The 22,919-nt window shown below is 37.3% G+C and overlaps 1 protein-coding gene across 1 annotated transcript in view; it reads left to right on the top strand.

The window, feature by feature from the left end:
• The window catches only part of LOC101172102 (attractin-like protein 1), a gene marked incomplete in the record, with an annotated part of 241,418 nt that overhangs the window by 202,832 nt on the left and 15,667 nt on the right, over positions 1-22,919 (top strand).

The raw sequence follows: 22,919 nt of genomic DNA, 5'->3' as shown, positions 1-22,919 counted from the left end.
ATGAAAATTTGAAAGGTAGGAATATTTTTCTTACTTGGAATTATTAGTAAAGGCGTTAATCAACAGAAATATGTTCTTAGATAAACAAAAATAAACAAATTTCTGTTTGTAATAATTTTTTTAAAACATGCTCTACCAAACGGTTGATTTGTCACTTTATGGTATAAGTAACAAAATCAAGCCAATGTTAAATAAAGGGACTGTTTGTCATAAAATCAGTTAAAACAACCTTCTAAATCATCCATTACTAAAGAAATATTCATTAACACATCATAAATAATAATTTAAAATACATAATACTGTATAGTTTTGTTTATTTATGAGTTTATATCAGCTGGTGTGTAAATAAATAAAAAAATCAAGATTACTACAACCAATTCATTTAAAACTAAACAAAAAAGCTGCAATAATAATATTAACAACATTTACAAAAGTTTTTATCATTTTCTTTTGTTTTACAACTAGTAGACAGTAAAACATTCTACAGTGCAAGACCATGACAAAGTCCACATGAATCAGATGCAGATCTGTATGACAGTGATGATGACCCAACGGAGGATCCTGATTATCAATCCACTCATGCAAAGGGCATTGGTGACAGTTCTTTTGAATCCATGGATGAAGAAGAATCTCTTTCAACAAGCAGATCATCTACACTGCCACCTCATAAGAAGAACTGAAAAAGCCAACACACGCCATTCTACCCCACCAAGAATAGCCTGTCTCCTCCAATTTTGTTGGAGGAGACAGGCTATTCTCCTGACTCAATATCCCCCTCTAACCCAAGCAAAACCATAAGAAGAATATGGAAGCATGAGGACATTGAGGAATTCAAGGTTCCAGAATCAGGATTTGAGCCTCCTGAGGATGTACACACACCCTTCCAATACTTCAAAATGCTTCTCACTGATGAAATGATTGAGCATATTGCTTATAGTACAAATCTACAAAGCTAAAGAGATCTCTTTGATATGCTGGTGCACCTGTACAAGACCTGTACAGCTAAATCTAGGTGACGGTACACTCCCCTGTTTGGATACATCATCGATTTGTGTGTCACTTATTCATGGCTGGTCTACAAGAGGGACCTACTGAAGCAAAAACCAGTGTTACTCAAAAGGTTCTGCCTGGCTGTTGCACACAGTTTAAATAAGATCAACAAGCAAGCAATCAAAGTTGGCTGACCATCATTGAGCTCTCTGCCACAGATGTGGAAAGGCCACACACGAAGACCATCACGACCAAAACAACAGTGTGCACTACGACAACATGGTGCAGCGCCTCTTCATTCTGACAAGCTGGGACGATGAAACCTCGGCCCAAATAGGTCAAGATGTCAGAAATACGTTTTCTGTGTTTCATTCCAAACCAAGAATCTTTTTATGAAATACCATCAAAAGTGAGTCAATATCCAAAATCGTTGTAGTGTCAAACAACTTCTAGGAAATATAGGTCAAAATTTGCTTTGTTTTAAAAAAGTTCAATGTTTGAGGCATGATAAAAAGAATGGAGACAAATGCCCTTAATATTGAGTGTTAATAATGTCTAAATAAATTGGTTTACATGATTTTTTCAAATATTTGTTGTATCTGTATGAAATTTTGCACTTTTACCATTAAAGGACATCTCAACCGTTTGGTAGAGGTCATTATTTAAGAAACTAAAAGGTCAATTAAAAAAAACTAAACAGATTGTGGTCATTACTTACCTAAAGCAATAAGAAATGCAAACAAATAATTTTTTGATAGCTTTTTTCTTGGTGGGGTAGTTAAAGGGTTATGCGGAAGAGGTCTGGGTGGATCATCATCATTCATAGGATTCCTTTTTCCCTTTACTTTTGTCCAGTCTGCTTTCATAGCAGTCATACATACTTCCTGACATTTAATGCCATTCAAATGATAAGCTCTCTGAACTTCCATCATTTGCCCGTGAGAGATAACTCCCCTCACTGCCTTCCTAACATCCTCTAATGTCCAGGTCCTAAACACAAGAAGTGTAGGCCTCTGGCCACCTTTCTCCAGCTCTAGGATTGGGCACTTCAATGATCGGAAATGTCTCTGCAACTTTAGATGACTCTCCAGCTTCTTCCAAACCAACCCCCATAGTTTTACTCCATTCAAGTTTTTCCCTTTTCCTCCTAAAATCATTTTTTTCTTTTTCTGGTTTATTTAAATCAGTTACTGGTGGGTAAAAACCCGTCAACAGAGGAGCATTTGTCCCCTGGTAGGGAGGAGGTGAGAAATCAGCTGGTTTCTGCTCTCTCCCCCTTTCATCCCGCCCCTGCTCGGTCTGCAGCCTGCTGCAGCCTGCTGTTGCAGGGGTCTGAGTCTCACAACTGATTTATCCTCCTTTTTTTAGCAATCAGACATGCTTCTCTAGTTTTACTTTTCTGAATGGCATTCTTTATTTTTCGTTGCTTCATTTAAGCACAGTTTTGCACAAATTAATTCTTCACTATTTTTTTGTTTCTTTTTTAGTTTTTATTCTGTTTTTAATTTATAACCTTTGAACTAATTCAGTACATTCCCCTTAAAATCGTAGTTTTATCCCATTTTATCAAGAATGTAGTTGAACCTGGATGAACCTCTTTCTATATATTTTTAATCTCATGGTAATTCAACTTTTTTATTTGAATTCCCCCATTTTTTATATTTTTTCTATTTTTTTTTTACATTTACGTTAGTCACAGAGTGTGATCAGAACCAACAGAGAATTTCTCTCAGGACCGAATTTCACTCCCCGTGCAACAAGCTTCTAGGTCAGACCTATTGTCTGATCCGGTCACACGTTTAGGGTCCTCCCAGGAGCAAAACCCGTTTTAGACTCTGGGTTCTTTTCACCTAAAGCCTAATGAGATGAAATCTTGTTCTACTTCAGCAAGCAGCCTTGTGTTAACACCGCAAGGTTTCCAGCTGCTCACTGCTTCGAACAAGTTCACTCCTTTCACACATGCACACACATTCACACCAAAAAAAACGTTATTTTTTATTTATTTTTAAATTTTAATAGGCCTTTTAGGGACTTGAACCCTCTTACGCGTTTTAGGCTGCAGGACTCGAACCTACACCCTTATTTAGAATTCTGGACTTTTCCGGGACTCCAAACCCACACGTGTTTTAGGCAACAGGACTTGAACCTGTCCCTCAGAATTCTGGGCCACTTCGGGGACTCGAACCCCTGAAAAAGCGCTTTACTTGCCTTGTCGCTGTGGTCTGACTGGTTAACGAATAACGTCAATCCGGACCCAGGGATCAGACCAGTCGATTGGCCGGCGTAGAATTCACTACGACGGACTTTCCTCCGGAGACCTAGTCTCACGGGCTGTGCACAGACTTCAATCGGCATGATCCTCCCCCAAGGACGCAGATATGTTGTCATCCGGCTCGAAGGACCAAAGAATGTCAGATAAATGCATCTAGACATTAAAGAAAAACACAATTATAAACAACAAACCACAACAAGAATCAAGTTTCTCATGCACGAGGGAGAAGAAGCCAGTGTGACAGAAGACAACCAACACGCTGCTCTTCTCAAAGGTCTGCCTCTCCCTGTGCACCTTTTATTAAGAACACAAGTGGGAGGTAACAATTCAAGACAAAGACAAAAAGTTCATCAGGGGGTGTCGTCAAATGACCCTTTTGGTTGGATTCTAAGTTCAAACAGTATCCCTTATCAGCTCAGGACAGTGTGTCGTAAACCCCCCTCTCTTCCTTTCTGGGATGAGAAGCAGATGAACAAACACACAACTGTTTTCAGAAGAGGTAAAAAGGTCAATCTGAGTTAGCATACATTGAACCAAATACATTTAGGCAATGATAATAATAAAACAAATTCCTTCACAGAATCTCAAGTCAGTATTAGTCAACCTTTTAAAAAACAGATTTTCTCTAATAATGTCAACATCTTAGTCAGTGTTTTTTTAACAAATTCAAAACAAATGTTTGTGTTATCATTCATTCAGGCATCTTCTAAACCCCTTTTTATCCCTTTCGGGGTCACTGGGCTGCTGGAGCCTATCCTGGCCACTCGTGGACAAAGGCAGGGGACATCCTGGACAGGTCGCCAGTCTGTCGCAGGGCCACAAATCACACAACCATGTACACTCACATTCACACCTAGGGACAATTTAGAGTAACTTATGAAGCATGTTTTTGGACGGTGGGAGTAAGCCATAGTCCCTGGAGAAAACCCACGAATATACAGGGAGAACATGCACACTCCACACAGAAAGGTCTTCCATTTGTGAAACTGTTTCAGATCCCCTTGCTGCAGTAACAGGGCCCACTTGCTGTGAGGCAAGTCCGCTAATCGCTGGGCCACCATGCAGCGAGTGTGTTTTTTTTTTAGGTGTTACTAGCAAGGTTAGGAGTTTGCATAATCACAGTATTAAATTGCATAAACATTTAATACCAGAGACTTTGCTCTGCATCATGAAAGTCCTGCAGCTTCATCAGACACTTGTATTTATCTTAGTTTGTACCTAAGTCCCTCTACGCAGTAAAAAAGAGGAGTTCCTACCAAATACTGCAACCTACGTTTAGTCTAATATAAGCAATTGCATTTTGCATGCATTTATTATGATTTTTCCTCAAATTATAATGGTAGTTTTTGTTATTCTCATCAGTTAGACAAAGGCAAAAAATGGGTAACAGGCATTTAGTTCCCCCTTGCTTTTGATGGAGCAATAACTTGTCAAGAATATGGAAACTAAAAAGATTAGAACTCTGGGAGTCCTTGGCAGAAGAGATTGTGGGCCTTGATGGGATCGTATTGTGTGAATGAATAGCAATATCCAGAATAAAAACAAAGAATCATTTTATCCTCCCCTTATTTTTACTCTGCAGTGAAAGATTTACCCTGAAACAGCTAGTTGGGAACAACAGCTTGCAGCTAGAGGCACAAAGAATAAATTGCTCATAATATTTTTTGTTTGGGGTCTCCAAAGTTTGAGGGTTTTTTTCATTTTTATTTGTGCTTCATCCTTTGTTTTGAACCACTTTTATCTGTCAGAACACATTTATTTTTTACAGCTACAAGCTGTTCCATCTGCATTTTAAAAAAAAACATAAAACCAGTGGTAAATTTAATCTTTGGGAAAACTCTCGTGCTTTTTTTCAATGTTTTGCATAGTTTTCACAATACTTTTGCCTTCACGGGGTCTTTATACTCTTCATTTGTTTTCAGCTAATTATTTTCTTTTTTCTTGCTGACATGTCTCGGCCACTTCCTGTTCACCTCAAGCATTTGAGCTGTTTAACCTCGCATTTTGTCTTTGAGCTGACTGATAGCAGACGAATGCTTCAAAAGATGAAAATTAATATTGAGAGAAACCTTGAGCATCCTGTTCATAACACAAAGCCTCAACCCCAGTGCCTTCAGCCAAAGGATTCCCTAGATCTGCTGTAACTGTGACTGCTATGAGAGATCCTTCCTGCTATCTCAATGAGTCTCTTAAGAATGGACCCCTAACCGTGATAAATTGTTCCCTCAAATTAGCATTTTGAAAATACTTTACAAAAATACAAAATACTAACTTGGCCACACGAAGTTTGAATTTGTGTGCACAAAATGCAAACTTATGTAAAGAAAATTCTTATGTCTGCACACAAAATACTAATTTATGTGCACAGACTGATTACTTCTACACACAAAATACTAACTTGCATGTTCAAAATGCTTATTTGTTGGCACAAAATGCAAACTTGTGCAAACAAAATGCTAAAAGAAATGCTAATTTGTGGCAACAAAATAGCAAGTTGTACACAAAAATAGTAACACGTGTGCCAAAATACTGACTTGTGCGTGCAAAATGGAACTTTAAAGATCCTTTATCCTGGCCAACTGTTCATCCAGTTTTTCTCCCCTTTCCATTGTCCTGTCTTTTATTGCAATTTTTTTCTACCTCCCTGTTGTTCTTTCACTTTGTTAATCTATCTTCCCACCTGTCATCCTCATCCTTCTCCCCATGTGCCTGAGTCTGTCCATCTCAATGTTTAGTGCCAGTTTCATGTTCAGCTGACCCAGCAGGAGCACCCATTATGTCCTGAACACTCAGCCAGGGAATACATTGTGTTTTTGCGTACCTGGGTGCATGCCAGCAACAGCTCTAGTTTCTTGGTTTTGTATAAAACATTATGCAGAGAAAACAGCTACAGCATGTGCGATGGTTGGTGTGCATACAAGAGCTGAAGTTTTATTAGTATTTTTTTCCACCACTGCTGGGGGAGCATAGGCACCTCATCAATAGTGCAAGTGGAGCAACTCCTATTATTCAAAGTATGAGAGTGGATTTGTGGTTTTACCATCCCATTTTCTCCCTTTTGAAAAGAAGCATATTCTGCAAATCCTGCAATAAGATGATTAAATTTAGGTCGGGTTCACCTGCTACTATTTAGTATCACTTACACACAAAACCAAATGGATTGCAAATAGCTGCTGCTCTTGATAAGATCATACCAGAACTGTCTTGGTTTTTGTGTTTATGAAAGTGAACTTGTTGCTAAACTGTATTGTAAAATGCACAGACATGGGGTATCCACTACAACTCTGAGTTAAATGAGGCTTCACAAGCCCTTTTTTTATTTTTACAATGTTTAGGCAGCTACAGTAATAATACTTGTATTTTGTTTGCTACTGTTTAAATGCTTGCTAATCTTACAACTCAGCTGTAATCATGGAGACGAATAGCCTTTGATATCTTATTATGCAGATGATACTGCAGTTAGCTGTCACTAAACTACTACAGTCCACTGGCCTTTTATTTTGCTGCAGGTAAGCTCTTGGACAGGAGAAAAAAGGTTCTGTTTTTGTAAACAAGAAGAAAAGAGTAAAATTAACTGATGGACTTCTTTTTAAAGGACTAAAGTAATAAGTTAAGTTGGAAAACTCAGTGTCACAGTAGACTCAAAACTGAGTTTCACTGCTCACATCAATCCCACAGTGAAACCAGCCTTTTACCAACAACATCAAATAGTGGGAATGACAGATCTCATGTCCACACATGATTTACAGAAGCTAATTTGTGTCTTTTTCTATTGCAGTCTGAACTACTCCAACAGTTTTCTGTCTGCTTTGCTTGAGTTTTAATCACAACCGGGAGAATTCATTACACCACTTCTTCTCTTAAGGCTTTTCCTTTGAAACACAGAGATAATTATACGTGCAAATGCTAATTGACCACTCAATGGTGTGGGACACAAATATCTATCATATTGTTTGTGGAATGTAAACCCAACCCAAGCTGTCAACTAGTAGAACTAAAGATCAGAAGGAAACCTGGTAAAACTGCTTTTTGCTATCAAGGTGTGCTCTGTTAGAACCGGCTTCCTGATTAACAAATGCACCCAACTGTATGTTTGACTTCCAAATTTAAATCAAGTGTTCCAATCATTAGGGACCTGTACTCAACATCAGCAGGCAATAGACAGAGCGAACAGGAAGGCAGACCCCCTAACAGCAGAGAACATACACTATTAGACTGTGGAGAGTACAAAACAGCAAATATCTAAACAAATAAACTTGGGACTTGCTTGCACATCTACAGATTAAAGTCTGAATGTGAATTTCCCATTATTGATGTATAAACCCTAAAACAGATCTAAAACCAAAAAAGACAGCAGATTACAGCAAGCTTCTGACAGGGAATTAAAGGCAGGTGAGACAAAGAGATGGCAATAGAGCTACACAGCTAGTCAGATCACTCAAGCAGAGATTATCTGATGAGATGGCATAAGGCAGACACGACACAGCAAAGAGCAGAGCTCAGGTAAAACTGACAATGTTAAATTCCAGTCATGCAGAGATTAGCAAGAGAACAGAAGAGTGTCAGGTTTATTTTGAAACAATGCAAACTGCTCCACAAAAACACATTTTAGATTACATCAAGAAAATAGTCTCTAAAAAAATTCTGTTAAAAATCTGATGGATGTTTAAACCCATATTATTTATTCTGGTTCCAGTTTCTTAAGCATATATGTAAGATGCAGAATAAATGTCCTTTTTAGGGCATTTTGGAGAAGCAAACAGGTTCTTTTAGTTTTTTGGGAAGGTTTGCAGAGAGAAGTGCACTATATATCTTATTTGTAAAAATTATTACAATTTTTTTTTAATTATTATTTCAGAGTATAACATAAGTGGCTTGCTGTAGCCCACTAATTGACCTTTCAATTTTCCATTTATTTTTTCTTTAGATGATATGAGAGAAAAAAATACATTTCAAACAATAATGAGTGAAAGTGAAAAAATTACAACATGTGAGATGTTTCTGTTTAATCAACAAAGGTAACTATATATTTGGATGTATACATCTTTTAGTAGATGCACAAAGATTTTCTTCTCAAATAAAAGACATAAGTTCCTTTTGTCCTGCTTTTTCATTGATCTATACCTCCACCCACCTTCCACCACAATTAATAAACACTAAATTTATAGGAAGAAAAGAATATTTTCAGTAATGACAGAAGCAACAGAGATCATTTTTGTTTGTTTTTCTGGGATTATATTGACGATGAACCAAATAATTAGTCTGTATCTACACATTTGAACAAAATTGATCTGATCTTTTGTTTTTGTTTTTTTCATTTTTTACACATTGTGTAAAAAATGATTTGTTTAATTTTCCAATTTACATATTACATTGAAAATGGAGCGAACAGATAACAGACGTTTAAGTTAATTTTTTAAGTTTTCGTCTGAAACAGAAGGGTTACCCAAAGTAGTTTGTGTGAAGTCTTACTGTAAAAGCTGATGCACTGCTCAAGCTATCAATTGTCAGTCAACAAAGGGAAAAGATACTTTAATGTTGTTTCGCGACAGTAAAAGGAAACAGAGACCTAACCCAAAATACTCCCGTCACTTTTCAGGTAATAATCAGTTCCAGTGATCTTTTTTTCCGTGACATATCTCTGACGATATTAACTACTACTGCAACATAATTGTCGCTATTTGAAATGCGGGCAAAAGGAACCTGATACAGACTTGAACTGCTTTAACATGATTAGCCGTTCCCATTTTCGGTGATAACATGACAGAAGAAGCTCAGAGATTCTGTGAATCATAGAGTAATTATATGGGATCAGTGTTGCTAAAATACTTCAGTAAGGTCAAGTTTCTAGAAGCAGAGCTCTAGAAAAGTTTGTGTGGTGTGAGAAGAACAGATAGCAGATCTACATGGGAATACAGATGCATGTGCAATTTAATCATTAATTATTATTTAACCTAAATCTCGAAAAAGTTTTTAATTGTAGTTTTTTTTTTTTTTTTTTAAAAGCCATTTTTCTGGACCTGCTGCATAAGCCTGATTGTCATAAAGGTTATCTTGGGTAGTGAAGCAGTGATTCCTGGCTAAAGGGTCAGGCTGATGTTGAAGTTGATTTTAAATGTTTCAAAGCTGTTGTTTAGAAATGTTTCTTTGCTGCTGAAAAAACTGAATGCTGATGTGAGGATTGTAACAATGGCTATGAAAATAAACAAAATGGTTTCATAGGAATACTGTATATTTATTACAAACTGTACATAAACAAGTTATTCAATAACAGAAACAAAGAGACCGTTGGAGATTTTACTTTATGGGCTTCTTCATGCATTCAGTCAAATGTTACATTTACATTCAGCATTTACACAGTGTATCTGTCAGTCACATTTATTAAATGAAGCAATGCATCTAGAAAAAGTCTGTGTTTTTGGTTAACAACTGCATCAAAAAGAGTCAGGGAACATCTGTCCACATCGCTGCTCAGCCTCTCATCTGTGGTGCTCTGTTGAGAACAGATCCTCCCCAGATGAAGATACCCGGGTAAGGGGCACCAGCTCCCAGCTTCCTCAGCACTAGACTCCAGCTTCACTGAAATCCCCAACAGGAAACCATGGGCTGCAGTTGGTCTTTCATTCAGGAATAAGTGGAGCTCATCGAAATGAGGAGAAAACAGGTTATACCAGAAAAGCATTAGGGAGGGGGTCAAAACACAAAACTCAGATTCAAATACGTTCTTTCAGTCTTCTAAAAATGCATTCTATAACCTTTTTGTGTACCTCTGCCTGAAAATGTCAAATATTTTATTAGCGTGTGACTCTCGGCGCCCCATAGTGGCAGACATAACAGAACCTACAGGCTCTCATTAGTGACACATCTGCACACGTCTGACGATGTGCATACGCAGTCATTCCCAGTGATGTACATGTGCAATGACACACTCTAAAGTCACAGATCTTTATAGGTGTGAATAAGAAGCATTCATAAATGTTGTTAGTTTTTCTGAAACACAAACTGGTGCAGTTTACCTGACAGTGTAGCTGGTTATGGGGCTGTTACACCTGTCTGAGTATCCTGCCCACGTGACCCCCCACCCCCAGACACACACACACACACACCTTATCTCCGACTGATGACAGGTAACCTGTCATTAACCTGTGACTGAAGGATGGACCTGTCTGTAAACACCCACCGAGAAATCACTTTTAACGCTGCAGGACTGCTTTATTAGTTCAAACCTTATTTATTTGTCTATGGATCAAACACATGTACATCCATACCTTATCTGTGGATGACAGGACTGCATTTCAGGTTGTTTGTCTTTTTCAGGTTGCTCTTCCTTTTCTTCACAGGCTGCTGCTTCGTACAGAATCCTCATACAGAAATTCTAAACCGTTTCTAAACCTAGCTGGTGTAAAAGGTGGTTGATATTTCCACATTTGTTTTCTGCTCTGAAAACTTTCTGTCGCCACATCTGCAAAATCTTCTAAGATTACAGTCTTTCATTTAATGTTTGTCCGTTTGTCCTCTTCACCTGCAGCTCGGACATCCACTCAAACTACTTCTGGGTTTCAGTCAAAAATGTAAAAAAGGAATTTAAATGTCCTTTATCCGTTTACTCCATTTCCGATTTACTACTTAAATCGGAAAATCAAAATGATTTTTTTTATTTTATTTTATATGAAAAACTAAAAACGAGTCATTTTTTGGGGGGATTTTAAATTGAAAAGCTAATGAACGAATGATATGTGGATTATAAATGTGTGTGATTCCAAGTCCTGTTACATTCTTAACAGAAAGAAAAAGCGAATAAATCAATGAATGAATGCTTTATTTCTAATATAGAAAGTGGAAAACGTTATCATCTTTATTTTAGAAATAGAAATAAACAGGAGAAGAAAAATATGTTGATGTATGGAAGATATACACCACAATGTTTCCCCTTATTAAAAACTAGACAGATAATTAATTCTTCATCTCTGAGAGAGGATAGAAGAATGCACTGGTTGTGTCCTCCCTGTCTCTAATAGGATTGTTTGCTTACTCTGGTGCTGATTAAAATTAAAATTCGATGTTTTTACCACCTTAAACACACACACACACGCACACACACATATTTAGTCTTTGGTGATCCACACTAACACTCAGCCCTTAATATAATTCACTGAGCTGGTGTGCAGAACCCAGGATGTGACCCGCTGTGTCACAATGAAGAGAAAAAGCACACATAAAGGACTACAGAGTGAGGGAAGTGCAGAGTGAAAGGAATACATGCAGGTGAACCAGTGGAGAAGGTATAGAAACAGGAAAAAAGGAAGTGCAGAGCAAATAGAGATCTTAGAAAAAAACAGCCTCCAGGAGCAACATTACATTCATTTTCATCCAAGATCGCCTCTCAAATGCCAGTTTTTCCAAGTCATGCATTTCAATCATTGCTGCCCTTTTTGTGTATCAGCATTCTGCAGCCCTGTAAAGCATTAACAGTGGGTACAAAAAGCCGAAGTGTTTTCGAACTGCAGGAAAATACTTGACCTTTTAAGCTAAATTGAGATCCCAAAACTGAAGTCAACAACAGCGCCAAAGGCTTCAAGCTTACTCCTTCATTCATCATGCACAAGGGCTTTGTCAAAAGTCATCAGCATCTTATTTCATGATCCAGTCAGGATCTATTTACATGCATTTTTGCTAAAGTTCTATGTGGTATATGCTAATATGCTACAAGGCTCCTCCTGGGTTATTTAATTGCAGAGATGCATCAGAGGAAACTGTAGGTAAATCGTGATTTACACAATGGCTTTAACAATGAGGTACAGTTAAGTTCTTAATGGTTAGATTTCAGAAATCAGAGGGAACTTGTATCACTTTTTTAAGTCTTGCATTGCATCGAGCCTAACTATTTCAAGTAAAAAAAAAAAATATATGCAGAAGAACTACTAAGACGTTTGGGAGTTTCTTTTTAAAGGGATCTCACTAAATCATGAAGTTGTGCTTTAAACTATCCATAAACTTAAGGGTCAGGGAGTGGAATTTTAAGAATGAACGCACCATCTGAATAAATTATTATTATTATTTTTTTATTGCAAGTGAATTATTGTGCATTGGGAGGAACCAGAAGTAAGAAGGAGAAGGTCTCTGATCTTTTTTTAGCTACTTTATATAAGTAAAATCAAAAAATTCCACAGCAGTACTAAATCCTGAGTGTGGGATTTTAAAGACCCAATCCAATGACAATAGGTTTTTTTTTTATGTTAGCATTTTTCTCATGATGCATACGTATATAAAGAAAAAGTATCTTAAAAATTCATAAAATAGAGTATTTCTGTATTCAAACCCCAACTCCGATATTGATAACCGGTAATTTTAGGTTGATGGTATGAGGGGCTGTGAGCTAGAGAGAGAGCATGTAAACAGATGATGGGAAGTGAGGCAGGCTTACTCCATGCCAACAGTCCCACTCTCAAGTCAGAGGTGAATTTTTAATGAACCACTGACGCTCTGCAGAAACTATGACATATAATACAACTCCACTGTTTTTATTTATTTGTTGTTTTTTTCTTTGCTAAAAATGGCATCTTCATAATTAAAAGAACACTGAGAATGCTTTGAAAACAGATGAAAAGATGACCAGAGTGGGACTTCAAAGGGAATTGTCTTCCACGCCACAGTTGTTTAACATGTTTCTGTTGTAATGCAGTCCACAGTCTGTGATTCATTCATCTTCTTCCGTTTATTCCCTTTCGGGGTCACAGGGCTGCTGGAGCCTATCCCGTCCACCTGTGGGCGAAGGCAGGGGGCACCCTGGACAGGTCGCCAGTCATAAGACTCTGTGAATGCAAAATGCAAAACCCTCAGACAGTTTTAAAATTTAAACCGATTATAAGTGAAAGTAAATAGGGAGCTGGTTTAGCTCGTGCTGGTTTGCAGCGCCTTCCGTCTGTGAAACCAGGGTTCGACTCCGGGCTGCTCCCAGTTCCCTTCTCTACCTCTGTGCCGGTCCCAAGCCCGGTTTGAGAAGGTTGCGTCAGGAAGGGCATCCGGCGTAAAACATTGCCAAATTTACCATGCGACTTGTTCGCTGTGGCGACCCCTGATGGGAGAAGCCGAAAGTGGAAGAAGATAAGTGAAAGTAAATAGCAGTTTTTAAAAAAAGGAAACCACTGTATCTCACAGATTAGGTTAGTACTGTATATAAAAATATGTGTTGTAATGTGTCTGGTCATTCTACTTGTGCTCAATTTTGGATTTAGACAAAAGCCGTGGCGAGCCTGGGAGCATTCGGCTTTTTGGAATATTTAGGATGACATTTGGTTAAAAAAGCTGGCTTTTCAACTGATAAATCAATGTTTTAAAAGACAGCCTAAAGAAAAAACAGCAGAAGTGAGTGTCAGGAAGAGGCATAAAACAGAGTAAGAGCAGCAGTAAACACAGAGGGTGGATGTGATGTGAGACAGCAGAATGTGTAGATTAACAGTAATGGGTAAAAACTGTGAGGAACTGGAGGTAATGTTGAATGGGTGCAGTTGTAGATAAAAGCTGATTCGACATGACACTCGTTCTCTGTCCCACTCAGGGAGTCATGAAACATCATGAAGCAATTTGCTCGACAAGCCACTGACTCCATTCCCACCAGCGCAATTGTGAGCCAGCAAGCGCCAGCGGTGGCGCTCAAAGCCAGAGTGTGTTTAAGAGTGCTGTCACTGTTTCTGCGCTGTCATCCTTTCTCTCCCTCATATCTGCTTCATCAGCTTTCCTCCTCCTCCTCCTACTACTCGTTTCCTCTTGCCTTCTTCTCTGCAGTTTTGCTGCATGTCTGATCCACGTGTAAATGTATTAAGCTGCTCCTTAAACCTTTCCCTGCCTGCTTTTTCTCTATTCCTGTTACATTTGATTCTGTTTTATCTTTGTTCTTTTGTTAGCGTTATCTTATCTTTCTTGCTTACTATAAATCTCTTTTTTTCTACTCTATTGTACAGAGCCCCTAGAGGGAGATAGAAGTGAAAAAAGGACTTCTGGTTTTAGGTGTGCACCACATAGTTTCAGGAGCACACTAATTATTTTCAGTAGTGCACTGGTTAATTTGAGGAGTTCACTAGTTAGTTTACAGGTGCGCAAAAGTTAGTTTCAGGTTTGCACCAGACAGTTTCAAGTATGCACTTATTAATTACAGGTGTGTACTAGTTTGAGGTGCGTAGCAATTATTTCAGGTGCGCACTAGTTTGTTTCAGGTGTGAACCACATAGTTTTAGGTTTGCACAAATTATTTCACATGCGGACGTGTTAGTTTCAGGTGTGCACCAGATAGTTTCAGGTGTGCATTCGTTAATTGGTGTGCAGTTGTCATTTTCTTATGTGTACCAGTTATTTTGGGTGTGCACGAGTTAGTTTCAGGTGCGTACTAGTTAGTGTTTGCACCAGATAGTTTCAGGTGTGCATTTGTTAATTGGTGTGCAGTTGTCATTTTCTTATGTGTACCAATTATTTCGGGTGCGCACTAGTTAGTTTCAGGTGCACACCAGTTAGTTTATTGTGTGTGTACTAGTAAGTCTAGTCACTTTTTTTAAATTTATTTTTTACTTCCACGTACTTGATGTTTTTTCCAGTCCTTGAAATTTTTACTCAAACTTTGTTTCTTGGCTTTTACTTCACCTATTTATCCAAAGTCATCTGCACTTTTTATCTAAAAGTATCTCATATTAGTGAGAACACACAACACATCCAGCTGCTATTTGTGACGAGGTGTCAACACAGCTATTTTTCTCAGTTTGGAACCACAAAGAATAAAACTGGTTTAGATGCAAAAACTAGAGGGGAAAAGCAAAAAGGAGGAAGAAAAGACAAGAAGCAGCAGATCTCCTGTTAGATCCCTCTGATTACAGAGATCAAGAGAGCACTTAGACCGGGGAAAATCTCATCTCACTCTTAGAGCTCAAAGGCATTTTCGATTTCCTTAGAAACATGTCAGCCCATTTTCTTTTCTTCTGGTCGATCATGTGAATTCTAATCAGGACTTTAGGTTTGTGGTTGTGTTTTTTTCAGTTTTTAAAAAAAAAAAAAAAAACTTATCCGTGTAAAGAAAACATGGGTGGAACAAATTCAGCAACACGCTCTCCGGAAATGTTAAAGGTAGCACCCTGAAGGTTTTTACAGCTTTTGACTTGGTAGAAAGAAAAATCTGCAGGGAAACAAACAAGATTTGGTGTTAATGTAAATATGCTAATGTAGTTAACGTTAAGCAGTATCTGTTTTTTTTTTTAAGTGCTGCAAACAAGGTTAGGTGTTACAGGTATTGTAAAAAAGATAACACAGCTAACGCTTGTAACGTTCAAAAATAGACCATTCACTGATGGTGCACATTAAAATCTGTTGCGTTCTATTGTGCGGTAAACACGGTAGCCACATTCTTTGCTTTTAAAAGATTACATAACCTCTTTATAACAACAAAAACACACTAAGGGAGATTTAAGATTCATTTTTTTATTCAAACTTTGATAAGAAAACCATTTGGGCACCTTACTAAGAATTTGAGGACAAAATGTACACAAATTCCACACAGCTAAAGAACTTCCACACTTTTAGACATAAATCCTTTAAAAATTGAGCCCACATAAAGTTTTCTTCTACGCAAACATTTGCCTTTACTTTTGCTTTAGCCGTGTAAAATCCACACAATCACCATAGCAAAGTCTCCACTCTGGTTCAGGATAGCGCCTGAAGGTTTGCTGTTTACAAAGATAAAATCACTTTTGTAACATATTCCAACGTCAGATAGTTGGAGTGCAAGCGCCATTCATTACAAGACTTAAACATGAGAGATGATTTTAGTAAAGGATTAAAAAAGGATATTAAAATTTTATATTTATTAAAATATAGAACGGGAAGTGATCTTCATGTTGTAATTATGGCAGCAAGTCATTTTTATAGAATGGTTGCATTAAGATTCAAAGATGTACAATGAACATTTCCTTTCCAATTTTTTTTGTAGTGTGAGATTTCGCGGAAGTTTAAGAAAATTTAATTGCTTAGGGCAATATACTTTTTAAATGATAAGATAAATACAGGATTAAGTTCATATTTTGAAAAACATTACATTTATAACCACTGTAAAACAAGATGGTAAAGGAGAATACTGAAACACTGCTCTTCAGATATTTCTAACGCACCAACAGCAATTTTCAGAACATAATGTTATAAAGAAACTTTGACAAACCTGTAAATGTATTATTGATGTGGAACTTTTATGATATGGAACGTTTTTTGAATTTGCCATAATCAACAAATAATCTTTACACTGGCAAGAATGTGGAAGAATGTTTCTTTTGTCTTTTTTCTGTACTTCACAGCTAAAACCCATGTGTTCAAACCTCCTCAGTAGCTAAACATTTTAGCTCCAAAGTTGGTCCATTTATTGTTTCAACAATTTGATTAAACACTTTTTTGCATGCTCCTCTCCCTAGATGACATTGGTGGAGGGCGGCTGAGATTTGAATTACATCCTGGGGTGTGTTTCCAAAGCAGAGATTTACTGCGTGTTGTTGAGCAATGTGACTTCTAAAATGTCCTCAGCAAACCCAAAGGGGCAGAGAAGGTGATGCAAGCAGAAACAAAGCAGGGATGGAGTGATTGAATGGAGTGATCACGGTAATGGCTATAACAGATGGAACTGACAATGAAGATTACAAGGTACAAGAGAAAAGGGGAGCAGAGATGAGGTGGAGGACATGCAGGACTTCAGAGGATAAGAATAAATACCTGACGCTGAGAGGTCACTACCCTGCTTAAATCTGTATATTTATCCTGTTACTAGCAGTTTTGTGGTTCTGTTGTACCATACATTAACTGGTGCTGAAGTTTTGATAAGAGTGGATATATTTTCCTTTTTTAAGCACCAATTGATGCACAGCACCAATCAAATCTAATTTGATAATATTAGTCTTTTAAAACTGATGAACGACCACCGCTGTCACTCTTTTTACCATTGACTGTATTTGAGAACTGGACTGAGTAAGTGTGACATAACGTCATGACGGACATCATCAGTAAGCAGTGATTGGTCCAACCACCAATCAGATTTGAGCTTGCTGAAAGTCGCACCCCTACCACTTGAAAATGGGCTACACAAAATGTGTCAATCAAATGATTCAAACTTTGGATGAGTGGGGCAGTGAGCACTACTAACTTTTATTGAGGTCAGTTTATAACTTGAATAACTTCTACTACAGAAAACAAATCATAAAAAGTAGGATTAGTCAGAACATTTAAAAAAAAAGTCCCATTGGCACCAACAATACCCAAGATTCTGATGTCCCTCTTTGTGGTTCAATGATAATTATAACGGAGGAGACAATCTAGCCACTTCTCTTCCACTTCTGCATCAATAAAAACATATATAGATAAAGATTGATTTGATTGAATGTGATTGTCCCTGAAATGAGCAGTCCAACAAAAAAAAACGAAAAAGAAAAAAAAAACAGCTTCAGAAATTGTATCTTCTGTTCGTAGCCTAATAGCTTCAACTTTTATTTTGTCAGCTTTTCCACTCTGGTCTTTTCCTTTCTTCTAATTGCTGAGGAGCCCTAGAACCTCATATCAATGCTTTCATGCAAAATAGTAGGTCAAACAAACATTTGCCTACTTGAAAATGCCCTTTATTGTGCAGGTCCAGTAGATGTATGCAACCTTTTCTCTTTGGTAGACAAGACCTAGAAAATGAGTATTTCGGACACCAAGTGCATTTTTTCAATATACTTAAATTATGATAGAGATTATAGATGAATTTTAAAACGAAAAAAAAAAATGTTTCTCCTTACCAGCATGTCTATGTACAACTTAGTATTTCTTTTTCAGCATATCATACTGCAGACATTGAATGTGTGTAGTGATATAGTGGTAGAACGATCAAGCTTTGATCGCAGGAGTTTCACAGGTTTGGTTCCTCCTTTGGTCACCCACTTGTATCAATGTCCTTGAACAAGAAACCAACATTGGTCCTTGTGGTCTGGCTTAGTGCCAGTGGATGCGCTACATTAATATGTATGTGAATATATTTCTGATCTAAAGAGCTGATAAGGATGGGGAAGTACTCTAAAAGTAGACGCTACTTACTGTTTGTGATTTGTAAACATAGTGAGCAGCAATCACCTTTTGCTTTAATCGCTGACAGCATATGAGAACTGGACTGAGTGACCCCTCCCCCATCATACTCCAAACAGGAAGTATCTGCTGGCGCCAAGAAGCCAAAATCCCATTAAGTTCTATTAAGGAATAAAAAGCTATCACTCTGTCTTTATATTTGTCAGATTGACAGATTCAACAAGCTCACTCCTTAATGGCGACAGTAGTTGCCATAGAATGCTGACTCAATCGATTTAGACCGTTCACTTTTTACTGATGCCGTCTGGCTGCAGCGGCCGTCTTCGTTAAGCCAAAAATAACATGAAAGTTGACACTGACTTGCATTTAAAAAAGGGCAAAACATCTTTATGGGGGAATTTAGAGAAAATGTCATGTGCCAACTGGAAAAAAAACTATTTGTCCCTTTTCCACTAAACACTATAGAATATTTGGTTTTCAGATGTACCAAAAGTGTGCACTTTCTCCGATAAAAAAGGAAAAAAAAAATGTTGTTCAGGCAACTCAACAGCAAGGGCTGTATGTTTAAAAACTTTCCCTCTGGATTAAGTCCAGTAAGTCTTTATAGAATGATCTGCAGAACTGAAATTGCTCATGGCTGCCAAGTAACCAATTTCAGCATTGCACACCGTCAGCAGAAACTGATGTCTGGGCTTTGGTGAGGCCCTATCTGAAAAATATAAATAAAACCAGAGCCGGAGCCCCTGATCACAGCAACCTCCTCTATCGGGTCAGAACCTCTGCTCTTTTCAGCTCTACTTAGTAGCTGTCAGCAGAGAAAGTCTTTTACACTCAAGACACAGCTCAGCAGGATTTTACCATTGACTTAAGTGACCACCTGGACTCCACCCACCGGACCCTCTAACCTCACAAATTTATCTGCGTAGCCTGTTTTTTTTCTGCACCACCTTCATCCCACTTACCTTGATTAGTTTGGGAGATGTGCCAAGGAAAACTCTTACAGATGTCACATCATAGTTCTGCTTCAGCATTAATTTTCTTTCTCTCTCATACACATAGATGCACTCTGCTGCACACAGACAGACTCATTATGCTTTAATGCAAATGTTACGTAAAATGTCTTTGTTATTTTCAGTTTGTGTTTTTAGTTTTTTCTACCAGCGAGGTCTAAAAGTAAACTGTACACACACAGACAAACACACCCACACACACATATCTCACTGAAACGGCGTTTAGATTTCCCAAGGAAAAAAGTCTTAATTTATAACTTATGTGGTCCGCAGGTGCTATTCGCCCTCGCCAACCTGCTCATTACCGCCTTTTTACCCGCCCTCACTGGATGAGCAGCTGCTACATGCCACACATTCTCATTCACGAAAAACCACTTTTTTTTTTCAAAATGGCGGCATCTCTATTGGTTTTTATCTCCATAGCAACCATTTAGTTTTTCGGTCGCCTGGGACCAAGACAAACAGGTCTTTGTATTTTTAGAAGATTCTGTAAAATTATACTTTTGAATTTCCTTGGCAACTGAGGTTTTTGTTAACCATGCCCACATTTCTCATATGTTCATATGTCATATTGTTTTATAGTTTGAGCCGACGATTCTTGTATGAAATGCTCACACTATTCCAGAATAAAATGTCAGAGTGGCAGAAGAACACTAATTTTGGAAGCTCACCATGCTAACTTTAAAGCCACCATTTTTACCCAAATAGCTTATAGTGAGGCTCAAGGAGTTTGGAGGGGATGATTAAAATCCAACGGAGGAGTTTTAATTTCTAGAAGCTCAGGTGATTTTTTTTTTTTTTAAATTGGGAAAAAATGGAGGACAGATCAACATCAGCATACTTATACGTTGGTGTTCATTTTTAATATATTTTAAAAATGAAGTCATACATCTGGGTTTCACAAACACCTGTTTCCTTATTTTGTCTCTTTTTTTCTTTCTTTATTCCTTTACAGGAGAAAAATGAGCCATGTCTATATGGCTTTATTGATTCACTGAAAAGGAATGCATCCTAATAGAAGTTCTAGTTAGTCACCTGCATTGTGGTGTGTGTGTGTGTGTCTAGTTAGGGAAGAATTCATCATTCCTGACAATATGAAAACACTAAACAAACAGAGGTGCCTCTAATTATACTATACGGTTCAGCACTTAAACTCATTAACTCTGGAGGGTTTGTGTTTGTGTGTATGAATGTGCGTGTCTTCAGTGGGGTCCAATGTGGAAACCGAGGCATGTTTTCATATAATTACACCTTGCATGTGTCTGAGGAGTGTTGCTATAACATCAATATCCTGGTTGTAATGGTTACTTCTACACATTTTATGCTAGGTAATAGGAGGTACATAAGGGGGAGAGCTTAAATTCGAAAGGACTTTTTTATTATCAATTAGGTAAAAATACTCACTACCTGTTACGGTGACATTTTTCCATTTTGACTTGTTTCATTTTTCTAGTATTACATCGTCAATAAATTTTCTATTTATGAACATAAACATAAGGCTCATTAAGTGAGTCAAAAGATTTTGCAGAAGGGAAAACATGTACTGTTGCATTACAATCGCTCACCATTAAACTTCTACACAGACATTAAAACGTATGTGATCTGTTCTGTGCATTAAATGTGCTCAACTCTGAAAGTTGACTAAACTTGTGGATTTCAATAACACAAAAATGTAAGATTTTTCCTTTTTGCGTTTTTGCCTAATTAGATCTCTCATTTTTTTATTTTATTTTATTTTTATTTTTTTGATCTTGTAAAACCTTTAAATAGCTTTTAGTTTTATAAAACCTTCTGCTTCTGAAACAGTCCATGGAAATACTGAGATTGCTGCTGGAAAAGATACAAAAACTACAACTTGAAAAACTGAATTGGTAATTAACTGAACCTTTCAAAAATACAATCTTTGCAAGCACAGTAGTTCACATGCAGCTATAATTTCCGCTTTTTTAAATACTATATTTGGTGTTTTACTATTTCATGTATTCACGTTTGGATAACAGTTTATATAATGCAATGACACCATCAAATTAAATTAATCTCAGCTTTAAAGGAAATTATTTATCGTTAGTCATGTGCAGATATGTGCTTAGAAACGGAATTCAACAGACGTGTATTTTAATTTTTGTTGTTTAAATAAGTGTGACAAGAAAACTAGTTTTTTTTTTCTTTAAAAACAGGTTTCCTGGGTGACTTCCCGGTTAAAAAAAATGTATTCATGGCAAACTTTAATTTGTACAAATACACTTTTTTTTAATCATCAAGACTCTTTTTAATTATTTTTAATTATGATTATGATGTTTTTAACCAAAATACAAAAAATAATAAAAATAAATTTAAATTAAAACTGTCAATTTTCTGGGCCATAGTTTCTGCAGAGCAGTAGTAGTTAAATTCAATTCAATTCAATGTTATTTACATAGTCCAATATAACAACAATAGTCATCTTAATGGGTTCATTCGAAATTCCCTTTGAGTTGTTGGTGCAGAGCAAGGCTGCGCCACTTCCCATCATCCATACGTTTGCACGCTTTCACACTAGCTTACCACCCCTCACAACCCCAACCTAGCATTACTGGTGTCACAATAATAAAGAGCAATATTAGAGCTGTTTTAAGCCTAATTTCAGCTCGGACAAGGAAAACAATCTTTTTCAACTGCATTTCTTTATGATTCACAACCATTTGAATAAATACATACTCAGAAATGCAATTTCAAGTTTAATTTTTTGACATATGTCTGCCATCATGGAAAAAAAAAGCCATAAGAAACTGTTAAAAACACCAAAAATGATTATCATCAGTCTGGGTCTTTAACATACACATGCAGACAGGACGTCTGGAAGATCAAAACTGAGACGCATCCAATTTATCTGCAGTCTGGTGGTGGGGCTGACAGGACTGAGCTTTTGCTGAGGCTTTGACAGAAGCAACAACATGCATTACAGTACCAGCGAGTATTTTATGGTTCTAAAAGGGTTAGCTGCGGTAATTTCTGTATAATCAACAAGGACAAAAAGGTTACAAGCCGAGGCAGCCCGTGTTTTGTTTTTCAAGCATTCATGATTTGATGATTTTAATGAGAGGCTTACTAGGCACCTCTGGGATGGCTTAGGTAGCATTTCTGAGAAGAAAGGAAAAAAATAAGTACAGGTGAAAGCCACATGATGAGTGAGATCACAGGCTTGTGAGAGGAAAATACAAGTATTGAAATCATTTGGGTGTGTAGAACTCATGAATTACTGTGTGACCTCTGCAGGATGGAGTGGTAGGAGGATTATACCAGGTCTGTAACACAACAACACTTTTACTCACACAGAGCTTAAGTGAAAGGAAAAACCATGATGGCATTTCATTGAGTCCAAGAAGAACAGTACACTTGAAAAATAATGATTTCAAACAAATTCTACTGCATAAAAAGTATGCAGCTGGGATAAACTACATACTTGAACTAAGTGTGTTTTTATAATTATTATTATGAGACAAATAATATACATTTACAGGATAAAATTATACATACATTCCCTCTTTAGTTGTCTATAATTGTGTTAATTGCTGCCTGTGTTCCTTGTA

The sequence above is a fragment of the Oryzias latipes genome, chromosome 15 (genome assembly GCF_002234675.1).
Source record: "Oryzias latipes chromosome 15, ASM223467v1".
NCBI classification, from domain to species: Eukaryota; Metazoa; Chordata; class Actinopteri; order Beloniformes; family Adrianichthyidae; genus Oryzias; species Oryzias latipes.
This window is presented reverse-complemented; position numbering and strand designations above follow the sequence as displayed.